At 41.9% G+C, this 15569-nt stretch overlaps 1 protein-coding gene across 4 annotated transcripts in view; it reads left to right on the top strand.

Annotated features, from left to right (window-relative positions):
- Sfmbt1 (Scm like with four mbt domains 1) overlaps positions 1 to 15569 on the top strand; it is a 127232-nt gene that overhangs the window by 24132 nt on the left and 87531 nt on the right. For all 4 annotated transcript variants that reach the window (XM_028891298.2, XM_028891301.2, XM_028891297.2 and 1 more), the window contains exon 2: positions 10657 to 10823. The gene's annotated coding sequence lies outside the window, so the exon portion shown is untranslated. The remainder of the gene's footprint in view (positions 1 to 10656; positions 10824 to 15569) is intronic.

Genomic DNA, 15569 nt, shown 5'->3' with positions numbered 1-15569 from the left:
GGAATATCAAACATGGTACTCCAGTTCTATTATAGACTTTTTAAAGAATTTTTATTTGTAATCTTAAGATATTCTGTGGTTAAACTTTACAGCATTTTGACCTTGAAGCACTGCCCCTAGTGAGGTAGCAGGTAATTGTTACACTTGCCTATGGCCTGGGGTGTGGCCACTTGGGACCCTTAAGACCTGGGATGCATGCACTCAGCTCTCTCTTCGCCTGCTCGTGGTATTGGATGCTGAAATCTTGGATCAGGCAAATCAGTGTGGGACATAGCTCAGCTTTCCCAGACCCTACAATAAATCTCCCATGGTAGTGAGTTAACCCCCAAATAAATTCCTTTGCTCATTAGATAGTCTCTGTGGATTAAAAAGCCGGTTATGATGGTACACACTGGTGGGATTTGCTGAAGGAGGTGGAGGCAGGAGGATCACAAGTGGGCAGTTACCTAAAGTTTCTCCACATCATTGGGGCATCCAGTTTGGCTACAGGCCTAGAATATCTGACAGATCATTTTCAGAAGCAGGAATTTTTTTTAAAATTATTTATTTTTATTTTATGTGCATTGGTGTTTTGCCTGTATGTTTGTCTGTCTGAGGGTCCCCTGGACCTGGAGTTACAGACAGTTGTGAGCTGCCATGTGGGTGCTGGGAACTGAACCTGGGTCTTCTGGAAGAACAGTCAGTGCTCTTAACCACTGAGCCATCTCTCCAGCCCCCCAGAAGCAGGAATTTTGAAAGACCATCTTACCCTGTCTTGGCAGAGTTCAGTAGTCGCTTTTCCTTGTGTCCCGCTCATACAGAAAAGAACAGCATTTGTACTGTCAGCAGTCAAGGCAAGGGCAGTTCTTTGCTCAGCAGGCCATTATGTACCAGGAAGAAGACAAACTTCCATATGGAGTGTCTTAGAAGCCTAACATTCTCTTGGGATCAGATTGGTGCTGCCGGGAGCAATCATGTCTCACATCAACAGAATTCTAAGTTAAAATGCCATATCCTCTAGGTCTATGAAGTGTTTGAAGATTACCTGTCCATCTGACCTATGTATCTGTAAATCTGGAGAACCTAACTAACATAACTATAGAAATGACAAGCATGGGTGACTATAAATCTGCAAGTCTTATCTACCTAAATAACCTAAGGACTAAGCTTTCACAAAAACAAGGTAAATAGTCTGTAAACAAATGTACAGTAAAAGGACAATGACCTCAAAATTATGACAATACACAAAATGTCTTAGAGGCAGAAATTTATAGTACAATATGCAGTATGACAACAATCCTAAATATGTATTAGTATAAAAAATATCTTAAACAGAGGTAGAACATACATACAGTTTGACAAATATAATTTTACATTTGTATCAATATACAAGATATTTCAAATAGTAGAAATATATGTACAGTACAACAAATATAGTTTGTTTGTATCAATATACAAGAATCCATAACTGCAAATTACCTAAGGCTGATATTTTACTAAATTAGTTTACTAGTATATACAATAATCTACCTGAATATCCTATACCTATCCATTTCCATTTTTCTTAAGGAGAATACTGGGTCTAATTTTTATTGTTCCACCCCCAACCCTATAACCATTATCCATAACCCAGAGAAAATTGAAACCTTTGGAGAGGGGTATTGTTTTCTTAGAATTGCTTCCTGCTGTTTAGGGAGCAATGGTAAGAAAGCTCTAGGGTCCTGTAAGAGAGCTCAGGGCCGGGCGGTGGTGGCGCACTCCTTTAATCCCAGCACTCGGGGGGGCAGGCGGATCTTTGTGAGTTCGAGGCCAGCCTGGTCTACAGAGCGAGATCCAGGAAAGGCGCAAAGGTACACAGAGAAACCCTGTCTCGAACCCCCCCCCCAAAAAAAAAAAAAAAAAAAAAGAAAGAAAGAAAGAAAGCAAGCAAGCAAGCAAGCAAGCAAGCTCAGATAATTAGTTAGGTCTCAACAGGACTAGTTTGTAGATTCTGCAGCCGGTCTCAGAGTAATGGGTAAGGTTGTCTGAGATTCTGGCTAGAATCTCATCTTGGAACTGTCCTGGAGAGTTTTCAGTCCCAGGTTGATCATTGAGTAATGTTCACACGGTTACCATGACATCATTCTGAATTGAGTAGAATCCTTGTTGTGGGACCCCATCTTCCTTCTGTAGACTTCAGAGATTGCTATTGGAAAGGTTTATTGTGGAAAACTTGAACATTATTAATATCAAAATAGAAAGTTTGGACTTATACTGAATAGAGAAAGGATCTTTCAAAAGGGAGGATGAGCATAGAAAGAAATAGAATCTTGACTACAATCTTTTTTTTATGGTTTTCTTCTGTCCCACACCAGGCAGCTCTTCTGATATGAGACAATTGCTTAATTTTTTCTTTTAGCAACATGCTTAGGTTTAGAGAAGGAGAGAGATAATGCAAGGAATCCATGGAGTCTATTTAGTGAGCAAAAGAATTTATTTGGGGGTTAACTCACTACCATGCGAGTTATTGTAGGGTCCGGGAAAGCTGAGCTATGTCCCACACTGATTTACCTGGTCCAAGATTTCAGCATCCAATACCACGAGGTGGTGAAGAGAGAGCCGCATATGTGCATCCCAGGTCTTAAGGGTCCCGAGTGGCCACGCCCCAGGGCATGTACTTCAAGGTCATAGGCAGGTGTAACAGTTACCTGCTACCTCACTAGGGGCAGTGCTTCAAGGTCATAGCTAGAACAAAACAGTACCTGCTTCCTCATAAAGCCCCAGTGACAAACCAAAGTTGGATTCCACCAGAATTCACCTTGTGGGGATCAATGAGTTTATTACCTCCACTCACAGAACATGGGTGAAGAGCTACTAGGAGGAGGAGCAGGAGTGCCCCCCTCCACCATCTTCCGCGGTTAGGGCAGAATTGCACACGAAAGGCTGGAAGGAACAACTAACTAGAGGTTGGAACAGTTCAGGTGAGGTTACAGTGCTGCTGCACACCTCTCCTTCCAGAAGGAGATATTAACAGTCCACAGGCCCTCATGATTGGCACTTGCAAGCAGGATCAGCTGATCTTATGAAGGTGGTGGCTGTTTAGCTTGGAGAAAACAAGTATTACATACCTTAACAGTCAAAATTTGTAATTATTATCCTTTATTGGAAGAAATTTAGAATATTCCTCAATTTATGTTCATATATCTCTGTGTATTATTTCCATTAAAGTGCTTTCCTAATCTACTACTGTACTACTTAAAATATATACATATATGAAAGAAATCTTATTGGAGTCACTAAATAACAAGGAAGACACTGCCCCAACTAGACATCTTTTGCCACCAAGTAAAATCTCCAGTATCAGGAATGGATTACATCTAGTTGAGTCATTGGCCAAAGGGACCCTATGGAAGCCCCAAACATCTCAGGTTATTGCTAAAGCTATTGGTTGCTCTACTGGCTAGTTTGTGTGTCAGCTTGACACGAGCTAGAGTCATCAGAGAGGAAAGAGCCTCGGTTGAGGAGGTGCCTCCATGAGATCCAGTATAAGGCATTTTCTCAATTGTGATCAGTAGGGGGTTGGGGGCAGCCCATGGTGGGTGGTACCATCCCTGGGCTGTTGGTCCTGGGTTCTGTAAGAAGGTGGGTTGAGCAAGTCATAGGAAGCAAGCCAGTATGGGCTCAGCATCAGCTCCTGCCTCCAGGTTCTTGCTCTGCCTGACTTCTTCCAATGATGGACTTGATCTGGAAGTGTAAGCCAAATAAACTCTTTTCTCAACTTGCTTTTTGGTCATGGTGTTTGTGGCAACAGAAACCCTAACTAAGACAGTTGCTCTCTACAAGTTGATGGTAAGGTCTGTTGCTGAAGATAACACTTACATATCTCATTGAACACAGAGAAGTTGAGCTGGTGCATAAGTAGAGCCTTCACCCTTAATGACTACTTATTTACAGTACTGGAAGATACTCTGCACAGTACCTGAGGAGAAAGGTAACTAGCCCAGCTCTAAACCCTGCGATCTACAGCAGTGACCTGCCTGCATGATATGTTGGTGCAGTAGTGGCAAAAACATTGTGAAGTAACCAGCTACTCTGTTTGGAACTAAAGCCCACTTTTTGAGATAGAACCCATGGCTGACACTGCTCAGGGGGCCAAGAACCTGAGACTGGATAAGTCTTGGGCCTAGGGGAAAACCAAATATTTTTCTACTAAAGAAACATAGCAATAAAATGACTCCTAGTGCCAGTCTGCTATACCCATAGATAAGTGCCTCTTCCAGCCATCATCAGAGAAGCTTTCCTCTTGCAGTGTATGGGGACTAACACAGAGACCTACAGCTGGACAATGTTCAGAAATCTAGAGATTTTGGAACACCCAGTCCTAAATGGGATGTCTTCATCAAACCTCTCCTCTCAGATCTATGTGGAAGAGGAGTCGGAAAGGTGTAAGAGCCAGAGAGGATGGATGACTCCAAAGAAATAGGGTCTTTGAGGCACAAGAGGACTATTGCACATAAGAATTCAGAGACTGGCTGCATGCTTAGGGCCTGTACAGGTACAAAGTCAGATGGATCCCAGTGCTGGAGAGAGAAATAGACATGGGCTCCCATCGCTAATCAAGACACTATCTCCAACTGACATCCAAAGGAAAAAATTAGTTTTCTCCAATGGAGTCTCACCGAATATATTAACCACACTAAGGTTAGGCCCCAGGCCCAGCATTTGATGGCCCAAACAAAATGAACTCAATGATATTGGTAGACTTTTTCACATACGGCCTTGCTTATGTGTTCTGTCTTACTGGTTTTTTGCTTGTATATCATGGCTTCCAGTTCTGTGTGTTTATGGGTGATTTGAGGGGGGTATGCATGTGCACGGCTGCTTTTTTTTTTTTTTTTTTTTTTGGTTTTTCGAGACCAGGTTTCTCTGTGTAGCTTTGTGCCTTTTCTGGATCTTGCTCTGTAGACCAGGCTGGCCTCAAACTCACGAAGTCACAGAGATCCGCCTGGCTCTGCCTCCCAAGTGCTGGGATTAAAGGCGTGCGCCACCACCGCCCAGCCCCGAATTTGTCTTTTTAAAATTCTGATTTGTTTGTTTGTTTTTTTTTTTTTTTTTTTTTTGGTTTTTTTTTCAAGACAGGGTTTCTCTGCGTAGCTTTGCGCCTTTCCTGGAGCTCACTTGGTAGCCCAGGCTGGCCTTGAACTCACAGAGATCCGCCTGGCTCTGCCTCCCGAGTGCTGGGATTAAAGGCGTGCGCCACCACCGCCCGGCGATTTGTTTGTTTTTTAAAGAGAGAAAGAGCATGGAGGTTGGAGTGTGGGAGAGAAACCGTGATCAGAATATATTGTATAAAGTTTTTTTTTTCAATTAAAAAAAAATCCAAAAATAAAATGCTTTCCTAAAAAGTGTTGTTTTTTTTGGGGGAGGGCGGGGGTTGCTAGAATGTAGCTTAATGATAGAGTTCTTGCCTAGCATTCCTAAAGCCCTGGATTTGATACCTAGAACGAGATAAATGGAGCCTGGTGGCACACACCTATAATACCAATACTTGGGAGGTGGAGGCAGGAGGACCAGAAGTCCAAAGTCATTTTTGGCTACTTACTGAGTGCCAGGCCAGCTTCAGATACATGAGACCCTATCTCAAAAGAAAAACCCTGTGCTTGCTAGCTTTCTGTCACTAAGAAATACCTGACATAACCAATTTTAAAAGAGAACAACTTTATTTTGGCTTGTGGTTTTGGTCTGTGATAACTTGGCTTTGTGATTTGGGGACAAGCTATGACAGCAATACCTAAAGGTAGGAAGCTATGACAGAACAAGCGGTTTACCTCATGGTAGCCAGGAAGCAAAGACTTGGCTCCCACAGTCACTTTAGAGATCCCACCACTAATGACCTAACTTCCTTCCACTAGACTCCATCTCCCTCCCTCCCTCCCTCCCTCCTCCCCTCCCCCTCTCTGTAGCACAAATCTTAAAAGGTCTTATTAGTAAAAACAAACCCGTGCCAGTTATGGGGTGAACGCTGGAAGATCAGAGAGACAACACAAGCCACAGCTAACCTTACTTCGCCAGTTCCTCACCTGATCCTGTTTCTTCAGACTGGAAGCCTCAGTCCTCATCCGAATGGATCTCAGCTGAACCCTGCTAAAAGCCTAAAAGCTTAACTGGCTCTAGTTCCTGGATTTCACACCTTATATACCTTTCTGCTTTCTGCCATTACTTCCTGGCATTAAAGGCGTGTGTCACCATGCCTGGCTGTTTCCAGTGTGGCTTTGAATTCACAGAGATTCGCATGGATCTCTGCCTCCAGAATGCTAGGATTAAAGGTGTGTGTGCCACCATTTTCTGGCCTCTATGTCTAGTGGCTGTTCTGTTCTGTGACCCCAGATAAGTTTATTAGGGTGCACAATATTTTGGGAAATACAAAACTACCACACCTCTCTCCCTCTCCCCCCTCTCCCCCTCCCTCCCTTTCCCCCTGTTTCCTCCTCTCCCTCCCCATCTTTCCTCTCCCCCTCTCCCCCCTCCCTCCTCCCTTTCGAGACAGGGTTTCTCTGTGTAGCTTTGGAGATGGCCTTGAACTCAGAGATCCGCCTGCCTTTGCCTCCTGAGTGCTGGGATTAAAGGCCAGGCACCCACCACCACCTGGCTAGGCTCCATCTCTTAAACATTTCACTAGTTCCCAGAAATGCCAAAGGCTAGGGACCAAGTCTTCAACTACATGGGCCTTTGTGGAGGTGGACTTCAGGTCCTGGAGAGATGGCTCAGCAGTTAAGAGCATTTGCTGCTCTTTCAGAGGACCCAAGTTTGCTTCCCAGCATCTATATCAGGTGGCTCACAAGGGTCTGTAACTCCAGCTCTGGGAGATTCAGCCAACCCCCTCTTACCTCTGTGGATGCCTGCATTCACATTCACATGCCCACGTGCAGACATACACACCTACACATAATTAAAAGTAAGAAAAATATTTTCAAAAGACTCAAACTACAGCAGTATTTGGTAATCCTTGGTAGTATATTTCTATTTTTTCCCCCAGTGTGGCACATTGCTAGCCCATAGCTATTATGGACAGGTAATTCTAGGAGCATTAGTGTTTTTCCCTGTGAGAGTCCTTCTTGTTCTGTTTTCATTCTTCCATGGCCGCCTTTCTGACATTGATTTTGTGTTCTAACAAGTTTGTTTTGAACTCATGAAGGTAGACAAAAGGATGTGACAAAGTTGGACTTGTAACAAAGGAAGTCTCAGCTGTGGTCAACACTTCAGTTTTATGGAATGTCTAGAAGTGTTGTGAGGAAAAGAAATGTGGATCTCAACAGTGTACTGGTTACTTTTCCTGTTGTCACCAAACACCCTGATAAAAACAGCATTCAGGAGAAAGTGGTTTGTTTGGTTCATGGTTTATAGGTATGGTCAGTCTTGGGAAGGTCATGGCAGCAGGAGGTTGAAGGAACTGGTCACACTGCATACTGTCAGGAAGCAGAGCCTGAGGAGAGCTGGTGCTCAGCTCCCCTCCTTTTATACAGTTCAGAACCCCAGGAATGTTGTCACTCAGTGGGCAGGTTCTCCCACCTCAGTTAGCCTAATCAAGATAACCCCTGGATATGCTCAGAAGCTTGTTTTTCCAGTTGATTGAGGATTCATCAAGTTGACAGTTGAGATTAACCCCCACCAGCAGCTGCTTAGGGTTACTCTAGTTCTTTGTACTGTGGAAGACTTTATAAACAACAGGGCAACCAGACAAGTTGTACTCTACAATGTTTACACAACAAGTGGAGGAAAAATCCCAGTACTTTGATAGCATAGAGGCGTCTTGGATAGTATTTCAAGAGGACTAAGAGCCAGACAATTTGCTTTTGGATGCTACTTAAGGAATTTACAGGGGCCCTTCTTTAATGACTCCTCTAGTTCTTCTACCAGCTGCTCTGGGTACACTAGGACTAGACCTTGTGAATTTAGTACCTTGATCTAATACAGAAATTCATGTGACAAATGCTAAGTAGCTGTGTTGTGAAGCACTGGTCCCGGAGGTTTAAAGAGTGCAAAGTTGAGTAAGTTCTCTGCCCTTGAGAAGTTTGCAGTGCCAGGATAGGCTGTGACACACAAGAGATTATGATTGAAGTGCTGTCAGGAAGGAACAGCATCTGCTCTGGAAGATGTTGACAGAGGTATGGTAGGTACCATCTTTGTAGAGTGTTGTTTTGAGAAACACTTATTGTCAGAGTAAAGCCTAGAGAGTTAATTGGTCTGAGGACACTCAGATATTGAATTGTTAGTGTAGAAATTACTAATAGGCTTAAATATTTGAAGGTTTTTATATTGTTTTGAGACAAGACTGGACTTCAGACTTGCTATGTAACCAGGGCTGACTTAGAGCTGACTTTAGAACTCCTGCTCTTCCTGTGCCCACTTCCCAAGTACTAGGATTATAGGTATACACAGCTGTGCCAGGCAAAACATCTCAGGTTCTAATGGAGAAAGCCTTTTTTTTTGTTTTGTTTTTTTGGTTTTTCGAGACAGGGTTTCTCTGTGTAGCTTTGGAGCCTGTCCTAGAACTTGCTCTGTAGACCAGGCTGGCCTCGAACTCACAGAGATCTGTCTGCCTCTACCTCCCGAATGCTGGGATTAAAGGCATGTGCCACCACTAGCCTGGCAGAAAGTCATTTTTAATAAGAAAGTATTTTGACATTTTCTTTTAAAATAACTTACTAAACCTTGAACTTTTGTGCTGCCTCCTCGTTAATGTAATTGTCAATTTTTGTGAGGTCCATACCAGTTCTCCCTCTTTGAAAGTAGCAGCAGCCAGAGCCATCTCTGGGCAGTTAGACCTGGAATTGTGGTGTGGGTCCACAGTGACTACTTGGGAGTGGAGTGAGCCAGCTACCTGACATTAGGAAGGAGGGTAAACTGTTACCATGGGGCTGGGAACATAGCAGCACAGTAAGAATTACACTGTCTAATAAACGGGCCCCAGCTTTTAAACTTTGTTATCTGTAAAGCTCCTCTGTTTCTCTCTAATTGCTGAGGGAGAGTTATGTGGAGTGCTTAGATAGTAGTCATTGGCTGTTTTGATTAATGTTCTGTGTGTCTTTAAGAATTTTCCTTTTCTGGCATAATATATTTTTATTAATTTTTAAAACAAAGTTGATTGAAGTAGAATGGAAGGAAAAGAGCCAAAAATTTAATTCCTGTCTGTTACTGGAGAAGACCGGCAGGTAGCAAGTTTTAAAAGAGATGAAGTGCCCTTTATTAACAGTATACTACTTTGCTGTTTATACTTTCAAGGTACTTATTTCAAATGTAAACATTATCTTGGCAATGCAGTTTTTAGGTAGAGTTTATAGTGTTAATATTTTGCTAGAAACTTAATTTTGCTTTTTTTGAGGCAGGGTTTCTCTGTGTAGCTTTGGAGCCTGTCCTGGAACTCACTTTGCAGACCAGGCTGGCCTCGAACTCACAGAAATCTGCCTGCCTCTGCCTCCCAAGTGCTGGGATTAAAGGAATGCACCATCACACCCGGCTATTTTATTTTATTTATATGTATGAGCAGGTGAGTACATGAATGCCATGGCCTATATATGGTGGGTATGGAGGTTAGAAAACAGCCCATGGGAGTCAGTTCTTTCTTTCCACAATATGTAGGTCTTGGGATTCAAACTCAGGTTAGTGCCTTTATATAGGCCAAGCCATCTCACCAGCCAGGGGGGAAAACTTTATGCTTTCTGTGCTGGTTAATTTTTGGTCAACTTGACATAGCTTTGGTCACCTGGAAAGAAGGAAACTCAACTGAGAAAATGTATAAGACTGGCCCGTAGGCAAGTCTGAAGGACATTTACTTTTGATTAATTACTTATGTAAGAAGGTCTAGCTCTCAGTTGTTGGTGCTAGCCCTGAGCAGGTAGTCCTGGATTGCATAAAAAGTTCTAGCTGAGGCACCAGGGAGATGGTTTAGCAGGTAAAGGTGCTTGTCACTAAACATGATGATTGAGTTCTGTTCCCAGGACCCATATGTAGAAGAAAACTGGTTGTCACAGTTTGTCTTGACCTTCCAGTGCACGCCCTGGCATGTGCCCCCTTCCCCAATAAATAAATGTAAAATAAAAAAATCAAGTTGAGCAGGGCTTAGAGAATAAGACAGTAAGTACTGGTCTTCTATGACCTTTGCTTCACTTCCCACCTCCAGGTTTCTGGTGTGACTTTCTCAGTGATAGAGGTGTGATGGGAAAGTTATAAGTTGAAATAAACTCTTTTCCTTCCCCAAGTTGGTTTTGGTTAGTGTTTTATCACAGCAATTCAGAGGCAAGCTATGACTTTTTTTTTCTTTTCTTTTTTAAAGCTCTGACTGGCCTGGAATGTGCTATGTAGAACAGGCTGGCTTTAAACTCATAGAGACCTGCCTGCCTCTGCCTCTGTAGTCGTGCTGAGATTCAAGGCACGTGTGTTAGAACCAAATTTTGGTCCTCTACAAGAGCAGCAAATGCTTTTAACCACTGATCATCTCTCCAGTTCCTTATTTATTGTGTATGTTTTTGCATGTGTATACATGTATGCCATGGTACCCATATGGAAGTCAGAGTGGACTTTGTACTTCCACGTGAGTCCCAGGATTGAACTCGGGTTACTAGGTTTGACAGCACATATCCTTACCTATTCAGCCATCTCTCTAGCCTCATATAGAAATTTCTCTTGTTTGAATTCCAGGAAGATTCTGGGACCAGCTCTTGAATTTCTAAGGATCAGAATTTGCTCAGCATCCTCACTGTTAACCACTTTGGTTTCATCTGTGATTCAAGCTTATTTGGCTGTTTGTTGTCTTCTGCTCTTGTCCAGTACCATCTGTTGCTGATACAGAAGGACTGCAGGAACAGGTGAGTTCCATCATGTTGCTCCTCTAGTCAGAACCTGCTTCCCTCCTCACTTTGTCGTTTCCCAGTTAGCTATGTCACCACAGGATGTCTGCTATATCCAGCCTGCTTTGGGGACTCCTTCCTTAGGGCTTTTGCACGTGTTTTGCTTTCTGCTGGAATGTTCTTCCTATAGAGGTGAATGTAATTAGATCCCTTGCTACCTTGGGGTCTTTTCCCAGAAATCATCTTAGATGACTAAAATTTCACCCTTTCCCAATATTTCATATTACTTATTTATCTTGTGTATTATTTTTTCCCTTGCTAGACTACATGTTTATTTATTTTTCTTTTCTTTTTTGTATTTTTGAGACAAGGTTTCTATGTGTAGTCCTGGCTGTCTTGGAACCAACTCTGTAGACCAGGCTGGCCTTGAACTCACAGAGTCTTTGCCTCTGCCTCCTGAGCACTGGGATTAAAAGTGTTCTCCACTACTTCCCAACTCTAGACTATATATATATTTCTGTAGGACAAAGTTTGGTCTTTGTTGTTTCCTGGTCTCTACCACCGCCTGGCCAAGATGTTTTAATAACCTAAGGTTTTTCATGACAGTAAGACTGTCTGCTCTGGGCAGCACCAATTTACTTAAAAAAAAAAAAAAAAAAAAAAAAAAAAGATGATGGACATCAGAGAACCTCCATATGGAGTTTGCTTTTATTGTGGCAAAGTTAGACACTGGGGCCAGGCAGCAGTGGTACACGCCTTTAATTCCAGCACTTGGGAGGCAGAGCCAGGTGGATCTCTGAGTTCGAGGCTAGCCTGGTCTACAGAGTGAGTGAGATCCAGGACAGGCACCAAAACTACATGGAGAAACCCTGTCTCAGAAAAAGAAAATATGTTCTTAGGAGAAATGGCCCAGTGGTTCAGAGCACTGGTGGTTCTTCCAGAGGACCCAGGTTCAATTCCAAGCCCCCATGTTGCCCTCTTCTGGTCTCCAAGAGCACCAGGCATGAACATGTACATCTACATACATTCAGAGACTCATAGATGTAAAATAAAAAACATATTAAAAAAAATAAGTTAGCCACGGGACAAGAAACCACCCTTGACTCAGCTGCTGACAGTATGCTGTTCATATTGGACAAACAGGACTCAAAAGAAGGGAACTGCCAAACTTTGCCAAGATAAGGTAGGACAGTCCTTCAAAAATTTTCTGCTTCACAGAAAAGTCTGTCAGATATTCTAGTCTGTAGGTCAACATTGCAGAGGAACTTTGGGTGACTGTCCAGGCAGCCAGCTGTCTCTGTCATTTCTATAGTTTTGGAAGTTGTTTGCTCTATACTTCCTGTTTACTCAGGTAATATTATATCCTTCTCAGGTCTTTGATGGGGTTAAGGACTAGATAGTTATAGTTACAATTTCCCTTGGTCCCAAATTCAGAAAAGAAACTTAAGAGATGTAAAGTTTATAAGGTTGAGACACATAAAAAGCTTAACTTATTTATCTAAGAAGATGTTTTTAGGTCTAAAAAGATATTTTTAGGATGGTAATACAAGTTATGATAGAAAATGTTCAATATAAAACTGTGTACTCATCAACATAGGATAGATAATGCAGTATTTTTTTTTTTTAATTTGCCAGTACTAATGGACTGGACATTGTGAATGTATTTTTTACTTGATAATTATTCTTATTGTGTATGGTTTTACTGTGTTAGAGTTAAAAACCTTCCCATTCTATTTATACAAAAAGGGGGGAAATGTTGTGGGATATTTGTACACTGTGAAGATGTATTGCTGTGATTGGTATAATAAAAGGTAAATGGCCAATAGCTAGGCAGAAGAGATAGGCAGGACTTCCAAGCAGAGAGAGGAAGGGGAGATAATTGAGGCATGCCAGGGATACCAGTGAGACTCAGAAGCAGCAGGACATGCAGGAGGAGAGGTATCAGCCATGAGCCACATGGCAGGACATAGATTAATAGAAATGGGTTAATTCAAGTTATAAGAACTAGTTAGGACAAGCCTAAGCTATCGGCCGAGCTTTTATAATTACTAAGAAGTCTTCGTGTCATTATTTGGGAATGAGCTGGCAGCCCAAAGGAAAGTCTGACTATAAGGCAGGACCTTGAAAAAGAAACTTTGGGGCAACATGTTTTACTGATTTGCCTTCTCTGGCCTTTGAGCTGTCTTTCTTACACATCTGCCTAGATAGCATTGTTTGTGGTGGACTTATGTCAATGGGCAATTAAGAAAATGCCTTATAGACACAGGCCAGTCTGATGAAGATAATTTCTTAGTTGAGATTTTCTTTTCTCAGGTATGTCTAGATTTGTGTCAAGTTGACAAAAATTAATCTCCACAAGTATAAGTTCACATATAGCCAGAAAACAGCTTGAGGTGCTTTGATCTAAAGGGGACATGTAATTCTAGGAATTTGTCACAAAATGAAATGTTGAAGGAGCAACAAGGAAAAGACGTCTATAAACCAGAGTCCACAAAACTTGTTTCCACCAGTGCTGCGGGGACCTTGACAAGTAGGAGCCTGAGCTTTTGCTAGTGCTACACCTGGAATCTGATGGGAGCACTGCTGATGGGTTAGAAATGTCCATTGGAGGTCTGGTGCTTCAAGGAGAGGGTCTGAAGGATGGATGTAAGGCTATACATACCAACATATATTGTGTAGCTGTGGTGGTCTAAATGAAAATGACCCCTATATACTCCTAGGGAGTGGCGTTATTGGAGGTGACCTTGTTGGAGGAAGCGTGTCAGTGAGCTCAAGCCAGGCCTAGTAGCTCACTCTCTCTTCCTACTGCCTGTGGATCCAGATGTAGAACTCTGAGCTAGCTCTCCAGCACTGTGTCTGCCTGCATGCCACCATGCTTCCTGCTGTGACAATAATAGATAAACCTCTGAACTGTAAGCCAGCCCCAAAATAAATGTTTTCCTTTATAAGAGTTGCTGTGGTCATGTTGTCTCATCACAGCAATAAAACCCTAACCAAGACAGTGTCATAGCAGAAAATATTTAATTTCCTATGTAGAAAAAGTTAGATATAGGACAGATCAAGCTGAGTGTGGACTGTAACACCAAATACTAGGATAGAATAATATCTTAGATGGTGTCTGAAACACAAGAAAGCCAAGGAATAATCTTAATTTAGCCCAGTCACTTCTGTGTGTTCTGTCTTGACCACAACGTTGAGCTAAGTCTCTAGAAATGGCACTTATCAGGAAACACGTCTTCACTGTGGTTATGATTTCAATGTGATTAAGTACTTATTACCTTGAGTTCAGTAAATCTGTGTTTAGGTTCAGTGATGTCCCAGATTACATGTTACCTCAGATATCAAACCAGCCTCTCTTTAGAGCATGGTTAGGGGCCTTCTGTCACAAGTCTGGGATGTTACAGGGTTGTGTGGTAGTTTTTATTTAATGCTCCCACCCCGTCATTGCTAGCTCTTCACTATTCCAGGACTTATTGCCAGGATTGAGTTCTCTTCTTTGGTCTTTTCTCTTTTCACTTTATGACTAAGGACACTAAAATCTAAATGTATTTGATTGCCAGCCACATGTATATCTGTTGCTCATCATGATTTATGACATGAATCTGTTTATTAACTAGCTTTTAAAAAATTGGTGACAGTAACCTTTTTTCTAGCTCTTTTTTTTTTTTTTTTTTTTTTTTTGGTTTTTCGAGACAGGGTTTCTCTGTCCAGTTTTGGTGCCTGTACTGGAACTCACTCTGTAGCCCAGGCTGGCCCCGAACTCACAAGAGATCCGCTTGGCTCTGCCTCCCGAGTGCTGGCATGCACCACCACCACCCAGCTTTCTAGCTCTTTTTTTGTGAAATAAAATCTATCCTGGTCTCTTTAAAAGTACAGTTTAGTGAAATTAAACATATCCACATTGTTTTGTAACCATCCATTGCTATAACTCTTTTTGTTTTGTAAAACTGAAAAGCCATACATACCTATTAAATAGTAAACTCATTCTGCCCTTCTAGCTCCAGGTAAACCACACCTATCTTCTGTCTGTCTGAAATGGACTACTTTAGATAACACATACAATTATTTGCCAAGTCATAGATTATTTATTTGTGACTGACTTATTTCATTTAGCATAATGTCCTCAAAGTTTATTCATGCTATAACTTTGATGCTTAACACACATTCATATGTCAAAATTTCTTTCCTTTTTAAGGCTGAATAATATTTCATGGTCTCCATTTTACTTTGCTAATTCATTTTGGATAACAATATTTTTTTTCTCTAAATAGAGGCAGAAAATAGTAGAATGATAGGAATTTGGGGCTTCTGGGCTCTTTGCCCTTTCCTTTTTCTCTAGATTAGTTAGGAATGGCCCACCAAATCTGTTTCTCCAGATAGATGAGGTTTGTTATTGATAGGTCAAGAAACTTCTTCCTCTAGATTCACTTAAAAAAAGATTGAGCTTGTAAGTTAGAGGCCAACCTGGGCAATATAGTGAGCTCTATCTGCGGAAAAACTGGAGGAGAGTGGATGGGGCAGAGAGGGAGCCTGTTTATATATTTATAGATTTAGAGTTCGGCCTTAATTTACTTTCCTGAAATTTATTTCTTTCTTAGAAACCAAAAATCTAAGGGATTTTGATGTTTAAAAAATGTCTTTAAACTGGGCATGGTGGTGTATGTTTATAATACCAGAATTCTGGAGGCTGAGCAGAAGGATTGCAAGTTGGAGGGCAGCCTGGTGTACAAAGCAAGACCCTGTCTCAATAGAATACTGTAATAT

The sequence above is a fragment of the Peromyscus leucopus genome, chromosome 9, assembly GCF_004664715.2.
Source record: "Peromyscus leucopus breed LL Stock chromosome 9, UCI_PerLeu_2.1, whole genome shotgun sequence".
Taxonomy (NCBI): Eukaryota; Metazoa; Chordata; class Mammalia; order Rodentia; family Cricetidae; genus Peromyscus; species Peromyscus leucopus.
This window is presented reverse-complemented; position numbering and strand designations above follow the sequence as displayed.